Source organism: Lepidothrix coronata, unplaced genomic scaffold (assembly GCF_001604755.1).
Source record: "Lepidothrix coronata isolate B3197 unplaced genomic scaffold, Lepidothrix_coronata-1.0 Scaffold78, whole genome shotgun sequence".
Lineage (NCBI taxonomy): Eukaryota > Metazoa > Chordata > Aves > Passeriformes > Pipridae > Lepidothrix > Lepidothrix coronata.
The window spans coordinates 405,821-424,903 of NW_016690258.1; the positions used below are offsets into that span (position 1 = coordinate 405,821).

The 19,083-nt window shown below is 48.2% G+C and overlaps 1 protein-coding gene and 1 long non-coding RNA gene across 6 annotated transcripts in view; one reads left to right on the forward strand and one right to left on the reverse strand.

Annotated features, from left to right (window-relative positions):
• Window positions 1–19,083, reverse strand: part of DAG1 (dystroglycan 1) — a 49,988-nt gene that overhangs the window by 21,968 nt on the left and 8,937 nt on the right. Inside the window, exon 1 of one of the 5 annotated variants that reach the window (XM_017819965.1) lies at window positions 18,646–18,669. The exons of 3 other annotated variants lie outside the window; for them this stretch is intronic. The gene's annotated coding sequence lies outside the window, so the exon portion shown is untranslated. Of the gene's footprint in view, window positions 1–14,276; window positions 14,302–18,645; window positions 18,670–19,083 lie in introns of those variants that run through there. One more of the 5 variants, XM_017819966.1, reaches the window with a different exon arrangement.
• LOC108499777 lies at window positions 17,837–18,576 on the forward strand. The gene is made up of 2 exons (XR_001875646.1): window positions 17,837–17,930; window positions 18,117–18,576. It is a non-coding gene; the product is annotated as an uncharacterized LOC108499777 (long non-coding RNA).

Sequence of the window (19,083 nt, forward strand, 5' to 3'; positions counted from 1 at the left end):
CAGCTGTGCCCACCATGTATTGTCACCACACCAAAAGCCCAACAGAAGTGACACCCAACCCAAAGGACATACGCACAAAAGAGCTGCCTTTTTCAGCCTCGTCCCTTCTTGTATTTCTGCACTGCTCGTCTCCAGCACATCTGGTGTCAGTAACAGGAAACCCTGACACTGAAAAACAATCTAGGGGGAAAAAACAAACCCAAACAAACTCGAAACAGCCGTGCTAAAAATGTGTGCTGGCCAGCGAAACAAGCAGCACCCTCCTGCTGATGGGGAACTCGGCTGTGAACTGTCACCAACTTGTTGCTCTCAAGTCTCACAGGCAACTTTGTGACGCTTGTGAAGGAAGTGGTCACAGCCACAGACACCTCGCAGTGGCTTTTATTCTGCTAGAGCAAGCACCGAGATATTTAACTTTCCTGTAGCTGACAGGAAGCTTTCTGCTAACTTCTTTTATCTTTTGCTTGAAAACTACAGTTCTGAGATGGCGAGAAAAGATGAGAAAAGTATAATTTCTCTTTTTTTTCCCCTGTATTGCATCTGTTTGTCCAGAAGCTGGGCTACTGTACTGCCCTTCCCAGCTGGGGATTCCACTCCCAGGAAGACTTCTTGCCCTGGAAGAGGCAAGCATCGAGGACATGCTCTCAGTACCCCTCCCTCCACCAAGGACTGTGCAGGTGAGGAAGCAGCCCCAGCAGCCCCAAAAACCCTCGGCCAGGGGCACTCCTACAGAGGTACACGTGAAGGGCAATGCAGAGCAGCAGCAGAGGCACAAAGGACACCAGATCCTTTTGCCAGCTGGACACGGAGCATGTTTTTTCTTCCCTGCAGAGCACACTTACCCTGCAAAGTGAAGTAGTAAAACTTCTAGAGGCAGCACCTTCCCCAGCCTCCTGCAGCCCTGGGGAGGCAAGAGGAGTGAGTATGGTACCCACAAGTGCCTCTTGACTGTGCATCTTGCACAGTGACCTGACAGATTTGCTGCAAGACCATCCAGATGTCCCCCTTCTTGCCCATCCTGCTCCAGTGGCCCCTTGCAGCCTGTGTGTGCTACTTGTCCTGTGCTCAAGCCGTGCCTCGAGTGTCTGGCTGGGCCTGTCCCGCAGCAGTGACCGGCAGCTGCAAATTTTGGCCAGGCATCACTTCTGACTCCTTGATGAAAGTTTCAGCAACCACAATCAATCCCTTCCTCCACTTTGTTATTCCCAGACAGCCAACTCAGATCGTATCTTCAAGTGCATTCAGTTGAAAGGAAACTCAGATATTATCTTCCCAACTATTTAGAAGGCCTCAGAGATCATTTTTCCCCTGTAATTACAAACATCGCAGCCAGGTAGAACTGCCATTGTTTGCTGCTAGCAGCCAGGAAAAATTAGGATATAAACATCCACCAACAAGCCAAAGCAGGGGGACACCTTCAGCAGTGCCTTCCCACACCTCTTGTGTCCTGTGAGCAGGCCCCACCTCAAAGGAAGGCTAGCAGAGAAGAGTAATGGGAATCAAAGGTATAAAATGGATCCCTCCTGGAGGAAGTTGAGAAAGAACAATGTGGGATGCACTGGGGCACTAGGGAGATGGGGAACAAGAGCCCATGCTCTCCTCCAATAAAAAGACCAGAAGCCAAACTAAACCAAATCAAGCTCAAATTGAAACAAAACGGGTTTTCTCAAGGACCCAACGGGGCTGTGAACATGAATGTTAAAACCTCTTGTGGGTTTAAAAAAAAAAAAGGGGTGGGACAGGACAATTTTATAGAAGGCAGAGTTACCAAGGCAGCGTTTCTGGCTCAAGCAGCACTTGATCCCGGGGATGGCATTCAGGGAAATGATGACTCGCATTCCTCCCCAGGCATCTTCTCCCGGCTGTTACTGGAAAGGGCATATAGGCTAAATATACAGCTGCAACAGGGCAGAGCAAGGGCCTGCCTGCCTCAGGGCACACACTGTAAAGTGGCTCTGGCTTCGCTTGGGTTTCCAGCCAAAGCAAGCCCCTAAAAACTCTGCTTATAACTCCTGGTTTTGTCTGGAAACAGAGTGAGAGTATATAAAAATCCTAACATTTAAGTCTATGTTTAAGGGAATGTAAGCTAAACCTAGTATTAAAATCCACAGGAAATTAAACGACAAAAGTTTATGGAAAAAAAAAAAAGATGGCACTAAGACATCCTTCCATACAAATGCCATAAGAATGCATATTTGAAGATAAACACAACAGATGTGTGTATATACATACACACACGCACTCACATACAAACCCTTCATAAGTTTCCAAGATTTAGTAAAAAACAGAACTCAAGGCACCAAGATAAAATAGGGATTTTTGACTCCAACTTTCTCTCTTGTAAGGAAAGTTTTGTATCATGCTGAATTTGTTTGTTTTTCATTCTGCAATGAAGACTATGGGGTTGCAGAAAAGCATTTCAGCAGAAGCCACCCCGTGGGAGAGCCAGGACAGAGGACACGGGGCTGGCAGCTGAGGCACCTAGTGACAAGGCAAGAAAGCACACGAACACAAGAAGCAAGATGTCACTTTTCAAACCCGAGGACTACAAGGCATGAGAGCCCGATCTTGTCTTTCAGAGCAGGCAGGTTGTTCCCCAGCAAGCACCAAAGGACATGTGCAGGAGCAGCTGGCGTGACAGTCACCACTGTGCGTCCTGTCCCCTGGTATCACTCACCATCCACCAGCTGTTCCAAGGCTAATTCACACCCGTTAATGACCTTTGGTAGAAGTCACCGAGCTGGAAAGTGGATTTCTATCAAAGAGCAGGTTTCTGCTGCTTCAGAAACAGATTTAAACCAAGCCACCATCACCAACAGGCGACTGCAGCCTTTGCCCCATGCTCCAAAGGGACAAAGCCATCCCCAAGCCTCCAGCAGCACCTGAAATCTCAGCCTGGAAAAACACTCCCTCCCTAAGCTGCTCAGCTGTAGCGTGCAGGAGATGTTCTCTACAGCTGTAGTCATGAGCACTGAAACCAATGAGCCTAAAAAGATTTACATCTCTTGCTTGATTTCTTAATTGAATTAAAGGCTGAACAAAACCCGTTATGAGGCTTCACAGAATCCACATGGAAGAGAAACAATGAATATCCTAACTGGAGAGGAAGCTTCCATGGGATATCTTGTCTTATTAAGTACTAGAGTCCACACAAAAAGACAAAGACCCTGAGGGATAAACTCCCAGGTCCAGCAAGGCAGGAAATCTGGAGTTTCTGCCATGGTTTGGCTTTTGGAGCACATTACATGTTGAACGGGTCACACAGGGGAGTGAGGTGAGCTTTGGTCCATCCTTCTAGCCAAAACTCCCACCTGTCTGCCTATATTTTTTTGTTATTTTTTTGTTTTGCTTTGAATAAAAAAGGCATAAAGCTCTTTCTGTCAACTTAGCAAGCAGAAACTACCAGAGGGGTGAAGGACACACTGAGGGGCAGAGCAGTTCTGCAAATCAACTTTTTAGCAAACTTGATCAAACTTCCAAATCCTCTTCTGAAGGAAACCCTTCCAAGGCTACATATCCGGCAGGACCCTTGCCTGTGTTTTGACATGCTTTTTTCATCACTAGAACAGCATTTGGGCTTCCTTAGGACACACTTGCACCATGGCCACCAGGCAAGTGCTGGCTTTAATGGTACTGAAGTAGGAGCACCAGGGTGTGGGCAGCTTGGGCAGGGCATCCTCCAGTGCCAGGAACACACAGCCCAAGGGCTGCGGGCACCAAACCCAAATCTGAAAAGAAGAAAGTCTTGGTGGAGATTTCATACTCCAGAATCACCTCAAAATGCTGTTTGGCTGGAGTGCTTTGCGGAGACGCAGCCACATTCCAAGGGTTTATAATCACCTTCTGGGTATTCCACAAAATTCCTCAGATAATGAAATATTTCGAGGAGGTCCTCAAAAGTGTTCAAGCACCATAATTTCCTACAGGTTGATGTCACAGCACCAGGGTTGAGGCACTGAGCACAGGAATGGAAGGCAAGGCTTTGGATCTCTCCCCCACCTGCCAAGGACCTGACTGCCAGGCACAGGATCTGCTGCTGCTACCAAGGGGAGGCAAAGCACAAACAGCTGACATTAAGCGGAGACAGGAACCAAGGGAAGCAGCACCAACAAAAAGCCATTTTCAGCACTCCAGTTGCGTATGCAGCAGTATTTATGTTCTTTGTGGCAGCGTAACTAAGGGCAGGGACATTCTGTTTAGAAACATCCCGCTGTTCCATCAGCTTTACCACCCCACCCTGCAACTCCAAGCCAAGGCATTAAAGATTCAGCTTCATGGAGTTGCTCAGCCCTGATTTATTACTCAGCTAGCAAGACAGCCATAGCTCTTCATTTACATATATTTACCCCCCAGTGATTGATGCAGAGCAGACAGGGCATCAGCCATGGACCTCCAACTTCTAATGTTTCTCATGAAAACTATTCTAAACACTTCTTGGCAGAACGAGATAGAAATGTTCCAACTTTAACCATCAACCATAAAATGGGAAAGCTGAGAAATGAAGCAGCATTGCTCCCATGTCACAGAAGCAGAGAAGTTTCTGGAGGAGGAATTAACTCCCTGAAGATCAGCAGTTTCCAGCTGGGCAACGCATTCCCTTAAACTTGCAGAAATTCAGGAGTCACCAAAAGCCATCAAATGAACAACCTCTTCCTGCAAGTGCACATTTTTATAGGTTCCATCTCCTCCTCTCAGAGACCAGGAGCAAAGGGCTGCACTGCATCAGCAACACTGTCTGCTCTTCACAGTCACCTCTGGCCCAAGTTGGCCTTCACACAGTATATCCAAAAGCATCACATCTCCAACACCACAAGCTTACCAAGGCAGAAGGACAGTGCATGGCCTCACAGGTCCATCTGCTTCCCAACTGCTCTGGTGCAGGAAGACTGATTTAAATTAAAAAGCAAAGATGAGCACCTCAAAAGACCAGACACTAACAGAGTCTGCATCACATTCCTGCTGCATTAATTTCACTGCATTATATTTGAGCTAAATTATCTTGTTTACCTGTAGTCTGTAATTAAAAAATAACCCTCATCTGGTTTTGACCATGGCCTCTGTGGCTTCAGCCAGGAGCAGGGAAGACTGGAGCTGCTCATCATAGGTCCACTGATGCAGAGATAGCTCCAGCTTTTCTCCCCACCCTGCTCTGGAATTGAGAAATCAAGAGACAAGTTCAATTATTTCAAGGCGAGACAAGACTTCTTCACTGTAATGAGTATCAGTGGGATTTAGGGCTTTTTTTAAACACTAACACCCTGCCCCATCCATATGGATACAGTCACAGTGCTCAACTTCATTCCTTACACCAGGAATCATGCACTGAGGATCTGGCCAAAAAGGGCCACAGAAACAACCGTGACAGCACAAAGCCAGCAGACTGACTAAATACTGTGCAGGGTAACCTGCTCTTCTGTGAGCAGCACAGCACCTCACATGTCAGAGAAGTTCCAAGGGTTGCTCCCAGCAATCCCCCTGCAGCAATTCCAACACAAACATCCTGCCATTCCCTGAACCCAAATTTCCACTAACAAGAAAGTCCAAAGGACTTAAAAATAGGATCAAACTGCCACCAGACAAGTTATTTAAAACTGGGACCCAAGGACAAACTGGGTAAAGAGCAATCACAGGAACAGGGGGAAGCAGAGAGACTGCAAGGACAAGACAAAGAAAACTTATGTTTTTGTTCCATAAGCAGCCACAGAGCCTGAGCAGTGTAACTCATTTGCAACAGTTAACTAGCTGGCATGGTGTCTGGTATCAGACCTCAAAAAATGGTCCTGAGGTTTAGCCACAGCAGAAAAATCCAGTAATTTTTCCCTTCTCTGTCTTGTACAGGTCAGAGGTATTGGAAGCAAGACCTACCTGTTTATGAGGAAAAAACCCAGATTACAGTGTATTTCAAATAGTGTGAGCACAGGCTTCATCCGTCTATTCTGACTTGCCAGACCAAGGACTGTGCCCTGCCTTCCCAGCACACTGTGTCCCACAGATTCCTAGGTGACAATCCAGATGGCTGTGAAGGGACAGCAGCATGGACTCACAGCTGCACTCCAACACGGAAGATGGCAACAGCTGTGGCAACAGGAATGAGCAGATTAAAATATGACTTTATGTTATAAAGAGACAAAAAATGGAATAAGATGGGACAGATTCTGTACCAACTTCTTTCACAGTGCAAGGAAACACAGTGGAGCACAGGATGACTCCTTCTGCAAGAATCTTAAGAATGGGGGCAAAGTCATCAGAGTTCCAATGTATGCCCCAGGAAAACAGTCAGATGCCATTCTGAGGCAACAAGGAAAATTAAACCAGCACTCAGCTGGGTTTTGTAACAGTTTGAGCCTCTCTGAGTCAAGCATCATCTCTTCCTGCTGACACACATGATCTGGGCACTCAAAGCCACGCTCCTCTTCATGCCTGCATTTCTTAGCCAGGTTAGGCATACTCCAACTGTGTAATCCTGTGTTTCTATGCCCATATTTCCATTACTTGGAGCTCTGCTCCCATAGAACCATCCTCCCTGCCTTGGGGCACGCAGAGCAGAGCCCAGCCCCAGGCACAGCCTGTGCTGACCTCGGGAAAGAAATGACAACCACCAACCTCCCAGCCCAGCAGCCACCCACAACAGTTCTCGGTGTTCCCGAGAGCATGTAACAGCAGACAAATGCATTTGTCCTTAATCACTCTAAGCATTTTCTTCTGAATCCACCCCCCCAAGTCCCTCTCACTTTGATTTCGGCTCAGCACTCGCCTGACCTTCAGTACTAATGTGATGCCCAAATCCCGGTAATTAGTTTAAGATCCCATTACTAGTACCCACTGGACTATCCTTGCTGCTAACAGTCACATTCCCATGGCTGCTCTTATATCCTAATAAGTCTGCAACACTCTGCAGAAAAACCTGAGGGCTCACTGCTACCAGAGAGCACAGGAGAACATAAAACAGTTTAGGGAGAGCACAAGGGCTGTATGGAGAGAGATACTCAAGCATGGCAGGAAAAAGGCAGCCTTGGAGTTGCAGAGAGGCCAAGAAGCTCTGAAGGTGTGTTCAGGCTGCCTTCTCTTTACAGAGCTGCTGCAGATGTGGGGAAACAATTAAACTGCTTATCACAGTATGTCCCATTCAGGCTCCAGAGCGGGAGAGCAATTCCAATCCCCAGGTGGCAAGCGCAGCAATTAGGTACCCAATGACGTGCACCAAAGCTTTGCTTCTGTTTAATTCAATGGTTATATAGTATTTCCTTGGCTCACTGATATTAAAAGATTGCAGGTTCAGGGACCAGCTGAGATCAGTCCTGCAGGATAGAGGTGCACCTTGGATTGCGCTTGGAGGATGCAGAATGGTCCAGATGTGGGCAGGGGACTTACAAGTCATTCAGCTGAGCCAGGTACAAAGCTTGGTCACAACCACCATTTCCTCATCTGGAGGGACTAGGCTCAAAGTTTAAAAATAAAAAATCAACTACACCACAGCCAGGATTTCCACAACAGCCCACCTCTGAAGCACAACTCTGGATTAGCACTTGAGCCTTTTCTGAGCTTCATAATGGGTGGTAGTGGAAAAATGTGGTTTTAGCAGCTCAGTCCATCCCTTATAAAGCAGAGACACTACGCCAAAAATAACCTGGCTTACTAGTTACAGTCACCAAGCACTTGCTTAGCAGCTCTGTGATCAGGGAGCACAACACTGTCTGCTCCACAGCATCACCACAGCCAACTGTTCAGAGCAAACAAATCCAGGTTACAGAACTGAGACACCTTCCACAGAAAAAAATGGGGGAAAAAAAAGCTTCCGAAGATAACAGCGATGCCTGCCACTGCAGGGCAGCAGCAGCCAGACTGCCCACTGCCCCTCAGTTATTCCTCAAGACCTCATGCCAACCAGGAACTTTGCTCATTGCTGTAGGCTGAGCCTCAGCCTCACCCCCCTCCCAACAGTATACAATGCTGCTCTTGGTCACACAGGCAACACCTAAAACCTCAAGGTTGCAAATAATGACCTATAAAAGTCAGAATACCTGAGAATTAAGGTTGTCTGAGAGCTGGTCACAGCAAGCACCACAGTTCCCTTCTTTTCTCCACACCTACTCCAGCTTGTTCTCTCTGCCTTAGAGACAGGCAAGCCCATCACCCTTCCATGGCTGTCAGCAAGCAGCCCAGGAGAGACTAAATCCTGCTCCCAGCACTGCAGTGGTGGCAGTGGCAGCAACCCCCTCCCACCCCCAGCAATGATTCAGCCCCTCTGGCCCGGCCCGGAGTGGAGGAGGTCCTGGATGGACAGGATCTGTGAAAACCAGTCTACAAAGCACTGGTGAACTGGGAGCCTTTCAGACGCCTGTAACCTGATAAGATCCATAAGATACAGGACATCTTGCTGGGAGAGAGGAGATGGCACATCATTTGCAATCAGAGCCCGGGGCTGCCAGCCTTCCATCCAGCCTTTGTGCCAGTCCCAGCATCTCTCAATGCAAGCAGTTAGGGGCCGCTTGGTTTTTAAATACTGACAACCTAAAGCTTTTTAAAAATCCTTTAACTCTTGGAAATGGCTGAACTGCTTTTGCTGAAAAGCTGAAACTAAGCCTGAGGCAGGGACACAGCATGGGAAATTCGGCATGGGAAATTCCAGTGCCAGCAGTTCGGTTCAGGAGTTAAACTCGACTGCAGCGTCAGACAGTCTCTGCGGCAGGTGGTGTGACCGGTGTCACCCAGACACTCACCGTGGTGTGACCGGTGTCACCCAGACACTCACCGTGGTGTGACCGGTGTCACCCAGACACTCACCGCTGCCCCACGCAGCCCTGCGGAGGCAAAACTGCCCCGGCAGCTAAAGTTTGAGCCTGAATCCACTCCAAATGGGAGTTAATTTGGGGAAGTCCTGCAAGAGGGAGCTCCGGCTAAATCACGGCAACTGGGAGGTGACTCCTTGGGAATGTGCTGTGGGGCTCACGGCATCTGGACGTGCATGTTCCCTGGCTGCTGCTGCTACGCCCTGCTCCGGCCCAGCCTACCCCGATAACTCCCCTTGCAGGCAGCTCCATGGGAACATTACTCACACCAGCTGACCCACTTCCCGCTGGGAGCTGGGCAGGACTGTGGAGTCGGACGGGGCAGAGGGAGCAGCCAGGACGCCGGAGGCCACAGGCCAGGACAAGGTGCTAGGCAGAATGCAGTCAGGTAGCAATGCAAATGGCACTGCGATTACCATCGCCGCCTCAACTGCTGCCTTTGCTCCAGACACTAAACTGCTTTAAAACATGAAGGCAGCACCTCCAAACACAAGCCCCGGTTAGGCAAGGTGGTGCCCTCTGAGCAGAGTTTGAAAAGAGCGTTTTGCTGCTGCAAAAAGGAATGTTCCCGAGATCTTTATTTTGTGCTGTGGCAGTGTCTGCTCCCTTATGCTCACTGCGCTCCTTCCTTGGGAAAGCTATTCCTTTCTTCCACTGCTCTTTCACAAAATCAAGAAACAATCTGAAGAAAAACTGGTAAGAGGGCTCAGGGCAGTGCCTTCAATTTTCTTAAAGATATCAACTATCTACATCAGCAGCGTCCCTACTAAGGTAAAGCACTGAGAACTGGAGATGGGTGCCCCAGAGCACTGCAGACAACATTATCCACACCAGCTGAATTAGCCAGGCAAAATACCATGCAAGCCATCGAAGGAGAGGTCTAATAACATCTCTTACAAGCCTGTATCTTCTTCTGGGCTTTCCAAGGACCAGTGCACAGAACTGGAGTGGATCAGAAGCACTGGGATAACACAACTCTTCCAACACAAGCACAGCAGTGGGAACTAAAGCTTAGAGGGAAAAGCATCCATAATGTAGTTCCTGAGGCAGGTTTGCTCGACTTGTAACACACACTGCCAACACACCCAGATAGCTGCTTAGAGATCAACAGATAAAGCCTTTTCACCATTCAGCCTGTTATTTCATGTAAATTGGGTTGTCCTGCTACAGAACAGCATTTCCATATGAAGTGAAAGGTGCTCAAAAAACCAGGAGCAGTCACAGCAAACCATAGCTGAATCTCTTTGAACCCCCTGAAGACCAGAGGAGCCTGCTCCCCTTTTCCACAGGTGCACATCTGCAATCCAGAGCTGCACAGTCTTTTCACTCGTGATCTTCTCAAACTATCACCACCTGACAATAGGGTTTTGTCCACAGAAATAACTCCAGACTCCTCTGGAGATATGAAGTCATGTTTTGAAAAGCAACAGTGCAGCAAATTCAATTAACTAATCGAGTCTGCCTTCTGTTTGGGCACCATGGAAGCAAGATTTCCCAAAGCCCATCCCTGAGATACGGCACATTATTGATGAGGTGTGCTGCTGCAACCCTTCTAGCGTGATCTCTAGGGTCTGCCTCTGCCTTCCCCCTTCTTTTCGCCTCCTGGAGCAAGGAGTCCTGCACAGAGCATGCCATGCTCCAGAAAACTGGGAAAACTACCCTGCTCTTGTCTTGAACCCCGGTAGAGGCTGGAGGGAGTTGCAGAGGACAGGAGTAAACCAAGCCGGAGGCAAACAGTAGCTCTTTAGAGGAATAAACCACTCGTCAGCCTGTCGTGATTGATAAGTACATCTGCCAGTCCCCACCTGCTGTTCACATTCCTGGCATTTCTTTCTGCAGCATTTTTTCCCCAACTGCTGCAGAGGAGATTTAAAGGAAGGGAAACAGGCCCCAGTTTAACCAAAATTAAGAGATATCAGGCCCTGAGCACAGCAGTTTTCTTGCATCACATCGGGGAATCTGCTGAAGGGGTTTACTGCAGGAGCCCTTGCAGGTTCAGGAACTTTTAACGGGTGTTATGTGCTCACCTTTGCTCATTCCTGCCATCATACCTCTATTAAATTCCTGGCAGATAAAGCAAGGGGCTCCAGAAAATTCTCTACAGCCTCCAGCCACTCAGCCGAAGTAATTTTCTGCACTGGTCAACCGTCCCCTAGAACACAAGGGAGGTGAGGGTGAAAACACTCAGCAGCTTCTCCAAAACGGTGATGGCTCCGCTGCCTTTCCCACAGCTGATGAGCACAGGCAGCTGGAAGAGCAGGCAGGACAGCTGTTCAGAGCAACAGCAGATATTGCTGGAAGGGCAGGAGCAGAAGTGTAGTTCTGTTTTTCAGCCCTGGTCATGGGCTGGAAGTTCCTCCTTTTCATCATTATAGTGATGGAAAACTAACCAGCACAATTATAGCAAAGGGTGGAACACGAACCTGCTTGTTGCCAGAAGAGGAAAAAGCAGCTTTGAGGAGCTCTCAGGAGTTCACTGTCTAAGTTTCCAACCCCTCTGTCAAACTAGATCAAAATTAGCTATTAGGATCAAATTTATTAGAGCACATACCCGTACTGAAATCCTACCAGGCTGGTTGCCACAGGGAGCCAAGGCAGACAGACTTCTGGTCTCGGGTGCCCCAGCACCCACCTAAAGCGATTTCCTTTCACCAAAAAATGAACTCACACACAACTGCAAACAAATCTATGAGGTTTTACTCATTTGCAGTCTTTGGGGAAAGGAGGGAGGAGGCAGCAGGAAACAAACACAGTTTTCCCCACGCCTGGAAGAGAAGCAAAATGCGAACCAGGTTTTTATTTTCAGCCCAGGGTGATTATTTCCATGGCAGGCAGCACCACTCCTTAGGGCAGAGAGCACAGCAGAGCCTTTATAAAGGAGGGAGAACACAACAGAAAACCTGACTGATCCCAGACACTTCTGAGGAAGAGCCCAGCCCTGTTGCTCAGCAAGGACACCCCAAACCTCGGGAGCATTGGCCACACCTTTGCAGAGCAGCTTCCCAGACAGTTTTTGAGGGTATTTCCCAAAGTTGCCACACTCACTCCTAGGAGGGAGCCCAAAGTTAGTGGTGGTGAGGGGAAGGGGAGGGCAAGCCAGGGGTGAGCAGTGTTTGATTAGCCAGCTAATGCGTGCAGCTGTCCTCCGGTTTTACAGCCCTTGGAGGAAATTTAAACAGGAACTTTCTATAAATTAACTGCCCATAAAATGAGCATGTTTTCTCAGCACACCAGAAGGTCGAGAAAGGTCTGCTCAGCCCCCCCCTTTCCCAGGACATGGCAAACAGCTCCACAGTTGCTGTTTCTCTTTCTGAAGCAGGAGAACGTGGATTCAGCCCGTGCAGCAGCGAGCTGGTGAAAGCACGCTTACAAAGCAATCAGAGTCATTCTCCATTCACAGCAAACTAATAATTTATCTTTCCCCTAAAATCCCCAATGCAATCCAGATGTCTAAGTAGTCTTTGTCCCAGAAAGCAAACTATACCAGGGCCTTGGAAAGACAGCTCCAGCTCCGCTTGCCAAAGTCCTCCCAAGGCTGTTTATTCTGCAGGAGCAACACACACATCGATTTCAACCCCTGCCAGGTCTCGAGGCTGCAAGCGATAAGGTGGTTATAGACACTCTCCCCCAACCTTTCTGGCTTCCTCTTCCTGGAGAGGATTATTTAAGAGTTGCCCTTAGGGATTTTCTGTTGATAAAAATGCACCTGACATGTTCCCAGTTTTGAAGAAACTAGGAGGATGGGAAAAGCCAGGGTGAAGCCAGTGCAGCAAACATGGGAAACAAAAGAAATAAAGCAAATTGCTCAGAGTGCATGAGGAGGACAAGTGTGTGTGTGTGTGTGGTCACCCCAAGCCACGGGAGGAGAGCCCATGGCAGCGAGGACTCTGGAAAGGGCTGTTTCACAGGGGAACAGGCGGGATCATCCCAGGAAAGGAAGAAGGAGGTATTTGGCAGAAGGGCTGAATTCCTCTGGCAACAAAGGGTAAATGCACAGCTGCACCTGTCCTGGGGTAAGGGACCCAGGCCAGGTGGGGAAGGGGATCACAGCCCCCCCAGCATCCTGCTCTGGGACTGCCAGGCAAGAGCAGCAGGTTTCGGGTGGTGGGGGACACACACTCAGCACAGAGCCCTCTTGGAATGCTGGTTCTCCCAATCTGCCAGCAGCAGCCCAGGGGTGCAGCACGCCAGGAAAAAGCTGTCCAAAACACCTATGGAAACGTTTGGAAGAGATGAAAATATGAGTTTGGGGAAAAAAAAACCACCAATCAGCCATACAACTCTTCCAGGAATATTTTAAGTGTTAGTGTAGTTGCATTCCAGTCCCTGAGTATATCTTCTATAAATAAGTATTTTAAGTCACTTTGTATAAAAATTCATTATATTACTCAAGTGCAGTGCAATGCTTCCCATTTCAGACCTGCAGGCTTCCAGCCAAAATTGCTGCTGATTTTTAAAACTGTGCCGTGTTACCTAGGGCATGGGGTTTTTTTTCAGGTGCTTTCCTACAAACACATTTATTCTGTATTATAACATCAGGTCTCTACCGATACATCAAGCCCCGTGGATTAACACACCTTTATTCACAACCCAACAACAATGGGTTTATTTTAAAATCTATGGGTTTTTTTTCCCTCTTTTACAGGCAAACAAGCAAAAGAAAATACACCAGTAACTCTGCATGCAAAGTAACTCTCTCAAGAACTAGGTATTTTTGTCATTGACAAAGCCACAGTACGTACCACTGGCAGCGATTTCTGGGAGCTCTGTTTGAGCAGAGCTCAGGGCTGCCAGGACACAAGTACTGCACGTAACAAGCCAACTACACTGCAGACATGCCAAAGCTCCCCAAAGGCCCTGCTCCTCTACAGACATGGCAAAGCAGCGTGCACAGAGAACATGGATCATCCTGCATCCTAACCTGGGTATCCTGTTGACCCACACACTTCAACCCAATCATGCTGCATTCATAGGGATATCCAGCCCTCTTGCAAAAGGGAAAACCCAGACACAGCAATCAAGCTTTTGGAAGGTTTAAAGCATTAGCAAATGGCAGGGTATGGCTGATGAGGGCTGATCCTGCACCCCCAGCTTCCATCCCATCAGGGATACAGATCCTTGAGCACCAGATACCCACAGAACACAGCTTAACTTTCAGAGCACAGATTTCCACCACTGCTTTACAGTACACAGATATTAATATTCACAAATAAATTCAGGCCTGCTTAATCCAAAACACACAGCACTGTGGCCAAGCATGTGTTTTCTTTGGAGAATAGACCAGACACTCCGAGCCTGGCTGCCTTACTTATTTATGAAAGCCAGACTTAAGTCAACCAAACAGATAACAACCAAGCTGAAAGCCCAGTCCTCACCACAAAACCCTCCTGCTCATCACCCTGAGGTACTGCAGTCCTCTCCATCAGTGAAGACATGCCTGCAGGGGTGGGTACCTGGGGCAGGTACCTGCCTGCCAGCGTTCCTCACCGCTATCAGCTAAATCAGCTTGGAGGAGCTCCGTGACTGTTCAGCAGGAATGGGGCTACATGACCCCTCTATCTCCTTTTCCATCCTTTACAGCTTAGGCTATAAATTCTTCAGGGACAGCTGTAAGCAGGAGGTCCTGATGGAGCTGGGACCTCCACAGGGAGCCACGGCAGTGGTTCCAGCAGCTCCAAGGTAAGGATGCCGGGTAAACCTAAAAACTGTGAAAAATGTTAATTTCTTGCAGTGGTATGCAGGCTGCACCTAAGAAACTGCTTAATTGGACACGGGCAGAGGAATCGAGGCTAAAGTAGAGTGATTTGTCTCAGGGGTTTTTGTATGGTAGTGTACTCAACACACCATGCAATTGTAGGGGAGATTTGGGGTGTGGGGACTTGTGAGGCCACTTGTACTGAAGTGACCATAGCAGTGGTACAGTCAGGTAAGGCTGAGACTGCCTGTGTACCAGGAATGCCAGATTTGGGTACAGATATAGCAGAGTTGAAAACGACGAGCAGAAAGTAATAAGGAGCTGTAACCTGGGAGTCTGGGCAGAGAAAGGGAGAGACTGGAGCAAAGAAGAGATGGGTCTTGAAAGAGATTAAAAAAACAGAGAATAAGGTGCAATATAAAGAAAAAAGGAGAGTGAACCTTCTTCCGGTAGGAGTAGGGGCAGTTAGGGACAGCCATGACCCCAACATACCGACTGAATCCCCCAGGACAACCCACTGGACTCTGCCCCTGGTCTGTGTCCAAAAGACTTGCTGTGAGAGGGCAAACCAGGGCGGACTCACACCCTACCACGAAGTGGCACAGGGGGGAAGGGTGAGAGAGATTTGCCATTCAGCAGCGGTGCCATTTGTCAGATTTAGCAGTAGTAATTACAAGCTTTAGAATCCTAAGTGTGCAAAAAGCTCTAACTGGAAATTAGTACCAGTGCTGTTTATTAGCGAATCAATTAAACAGTCAATAACTCGACGAGCTTCTCAGTAGAGTGTTGCTTCATAATCAGCTGCAGCTCCAGCCGGCACCCCAAAGGGGCTGGATCAGCCTGGGGCTCAGTAGGATCCCCTGGCCCAGGGGTTGGGGCTGGATGCTGACCAGGCTCCTTGGTGGAGAGGTTAAGCCTGCGTGGGCAGAGGCAATCTGGGCTTGTGTTACACGTCTGCACAACACCGACCCACCACCGAAAACTGTGCATGCCACTGCCACAGCGTGAACACACCACTGGCCACGCTTTTAATAACTTCTAATAATAATCTGGGATAAAGAGCTTAGAAGTTGGAAGTGCCTGTGTAAAGCACACCTGCAATTAAAGGGACACTCCTCAACCGCACCACGTCAGCAAGAGCAGAGAGCTGGCCAGGAAGGATGGGGCCTTCCACACGTCCTCCCAATCTTTGAGCAGGACTGACCTAAATCCTTCCCCTTTCAGATTCCAGTGACAGGAGGAAAATGAGCTGGTCTCATTAATTTCCCCTCCTGCTGCCTGGTGAACTTGTCTGCAGCAAACAAAAAAAAAAAAAATTATTCAAAGCTATGCTGGTGACCTGGCAACTCAAACCTTCTGCAGAGCAAGAGGCACAAATGACCTGCTGCAGCATCGCTCGCCCCATGGCCAAGCTCTGCGCTCGCCTCCCAGAGCTCCTCAAGTTATTCAGCTGTGGACTTTTTGAAGATCCAGTTAGGACACCAGCAAGGAAACTGTTCCTCTGCAGGGCAGTTGATGGAACAGAAGGGCACGTAGTCCATGGACAGCTGGTGGCTCAGAAGGGACTTCTCTGATATGCAGGAGACCCTGAGACTGCCATTCTGCATGACACAGGCAATGCCACCAACTCCTCCCTGCAGCTTCCTCGGAGCCTCACTGGAGCCAAGTACTCCAGGACACCCTATTTTCCTGTGTTTTCTAGAGTTCAAGTTGATTTTTTAATCTGACAGTAACAGTAGACGCCTATAAAAAAACCCCACAGTGTCCTGAGCAGCTCCAGAGTCTAAAATAAACATGCCAAGTCCTGTTTGTGATGGAGTAAAAATAGCTTGTTTCTCATACCTTCCCAGGACCTCTGCTTCATACACAAAAGCTTCACAGGTTAACTACAAAAATATCAGCTGTGCAAGGATTGTCTTGATTTGAGCTCTGCACTGTTTGAGGAGTTCAGAAAACCACCTTGGCCCCGCACAGAAGGCAGGAACCCTCAAAGCTCATCTCCCGCCCAGGGCTAAAGGCCAGGCACTGCCAATTCCCTTTAATAGAAACTACTGTCCTTCTGGAGAAAAAAAAACCCAAATAAAAAAAAATCCACAAACGTCACTGGAATTACATCTTGTGCTCTTTCTTGGCTGGATACTTTTTAAATTACACTAACTGTAAAATCTAGTGCAAAGCTGTGCTGCAGCTGGGACGGGCTCCCCAGGAAGCGGAGCGAGCACAATCTGCATCAAAAGGAGAAGAGAGACTGTGGCTGGTCTGGCTCGCCATAAGAAACACCACTTCATAGCAAGTTCTGCTAAATTAACTTTTTTCCAGGGCCTAAATGTATCTCACCTGGCACCTGTGATGCTCAGGCCTGAAAAGAACAGAAAAACAAGAGAGCAGCACAGCAGGAAAGCCATCACGACACTGAGTTTAATCATTACATCATTTATAATGACAGCTCCTCTGGACCCACAAGCAAGGGCCAACCTATTTATGACTTAGGCTTAAAAAAGGGCCAGAGGAGAATCTGCAATGCATCTGAAGCGTGCTGGTATTTATACAGGCACTAAAAGGCACCCAGGGAAAAGGCCAGGCGTGCCTGTCCCCAGCCCCGCGGGCCAGGCTCGCAGGAGCCACCGGCCCCAGGAGCCTTCCCAGAAACAGCCAGCACATCTCCCTACAAGGCAGTGGTGCCAGTGGCACATGGAGCCGTCCATCTGCTGCTGCCCAGGAGCACACACTGGGTCCAACCCGCCCCAGACAGCACAAGGTAAGGCACTGGTTGTGGGACCCCCAGAGACCACCTTCACCAGCCATACCCACCTACAACCACCACGCTCCGGCACCAGCTCCGTGGTCGCCATTAGGATTCATCTGCATAAAGCTGGGCTCAAATTGAGGAGGCATAAATTAAGCAGCAATTTGGGGCTTTGGGTGAGACACAGAGACATCTCAGAAGAGCTCTTAACACAGCCACACTCATTTGAAGTGACAGGGACAAGAAAAACTAATTTGCCTGCTAAATACTGATTTAGTTTAGTTGGTCACATAAAAAAGCTCTACATTTTTACTTCAGATTATGTCCTTTACCATGCCCACATCATGTTAAAGGCCAACGGGATCTGTTACACAGGTCTCTAAAGTTTCCACCTCTTCATTAAAGTCAATCTTGCACTTTGCCTTGAGTCAAAGACTTCAAGAGATGGGAAAGCCATCGTCTCGCTCCAGCTACTCCTTCCCATTATTAAGCACCCTAGTAAATAAATGAGGAAAAAAAATGCACCTTTCCCAGATTTTACATTATCTGGCTGCCTCCCCCTCTTGTTATACACAGACTTTCATCATTTATGGTCAAAACCATTTCAGAGAACAAGGAGAGCGATCTGCAGCTTTCCAGCCCTCTTGTCCCACCTGCCTACACACAGTCACTGAAGGGTCACCTCACCAGATGCTTCAAGGTAAAAATCACAGCTTGTCTTATTTACATTAATATTTTGTGTTACTGGTACATAAATCCTGCTGCTTTCAGAAGAAGCTTCTCTCAAGTCCCCTGCTCTCCTCGCCTGCCATCGCTTCGCATTCTTTCAGCTTATTCTGAAAGGGCAGGACTCCTGGAAAAAAATTTTCTTATTCTTACCGGGTAGGCACTAGTATGGCAGCTTGTAGGGAATCTCGGCTGGGCCGGGACCCCTGGTATAGAACAAGAAACTGGCTGAGAATGGAGGCCCTGGTCCTGACAATGTACTGATGCATCCTGAGAGAGCAGAGGAGCAGCAGGAGAGAGCTGTCCCGTGGGAATGGGGAACACTGTCTCATGAGAACGAGGACTTGTTTTGAACAGAGTGACTGAGAAAAATATAAACATCAAAGGAAAACAGGGACAGGTGCGCAGAAATGTTGTGAGAAAGTAGGACTGAGAAAGTCCAGAGAAAGTCCAGCTAAAATCTACCTACTAGCTGTGAGAATTGTAGTTTGTGTATTCAAGCTGACCTATCTGTGTGATATACGTGTACAAAAAGAACTGTATTTAAGAGGCTGTAAATCGCAGCTCATGGCTGCTGCTGCTTCCTTATTCTTTCCAATAAACTTTCTTGCTGAATATTATATGTCGTAGTCCGTCCCAACAACAACAGCAGCTCAGTCACCAAACAACTGACATGCCAATAGTCTCACCTGTATGTGCAACCCAGGATGTTGGATCACACTTCCACCCTCTAATGCAGTGCATCATGCTTCCTTCCTACACTGAGGCACTTTTCCTCCTATTCAGTGGCCTACGAAGATCTCAAGGGATCATGCAACACAGAGCCCGTGAGTAGCACTCATTCCTCGACGTTGGCAAAGACTTGGTAACTCAAAATTCTGTAGAGAAAGGAATGGCTGAACCTTCTTCCTGACTCTTCCTCGCTGGCCAGATGTTCCCTGTCCTGCTTGAAGATCCACAGCAGCATCACAGCCAGCTTCATGGTCATTTTAAGCTGGTGTTACTTCCCAAGGAAGCATTTCCACCTCTCCCATCCCACTCCTCTCTTCCCTTTGTGCTGGTACAGGTGTTACAGCTGCACAGAAAAGTGGATGTGGGACCTGACACACATTAAAGGAACGCAGCAA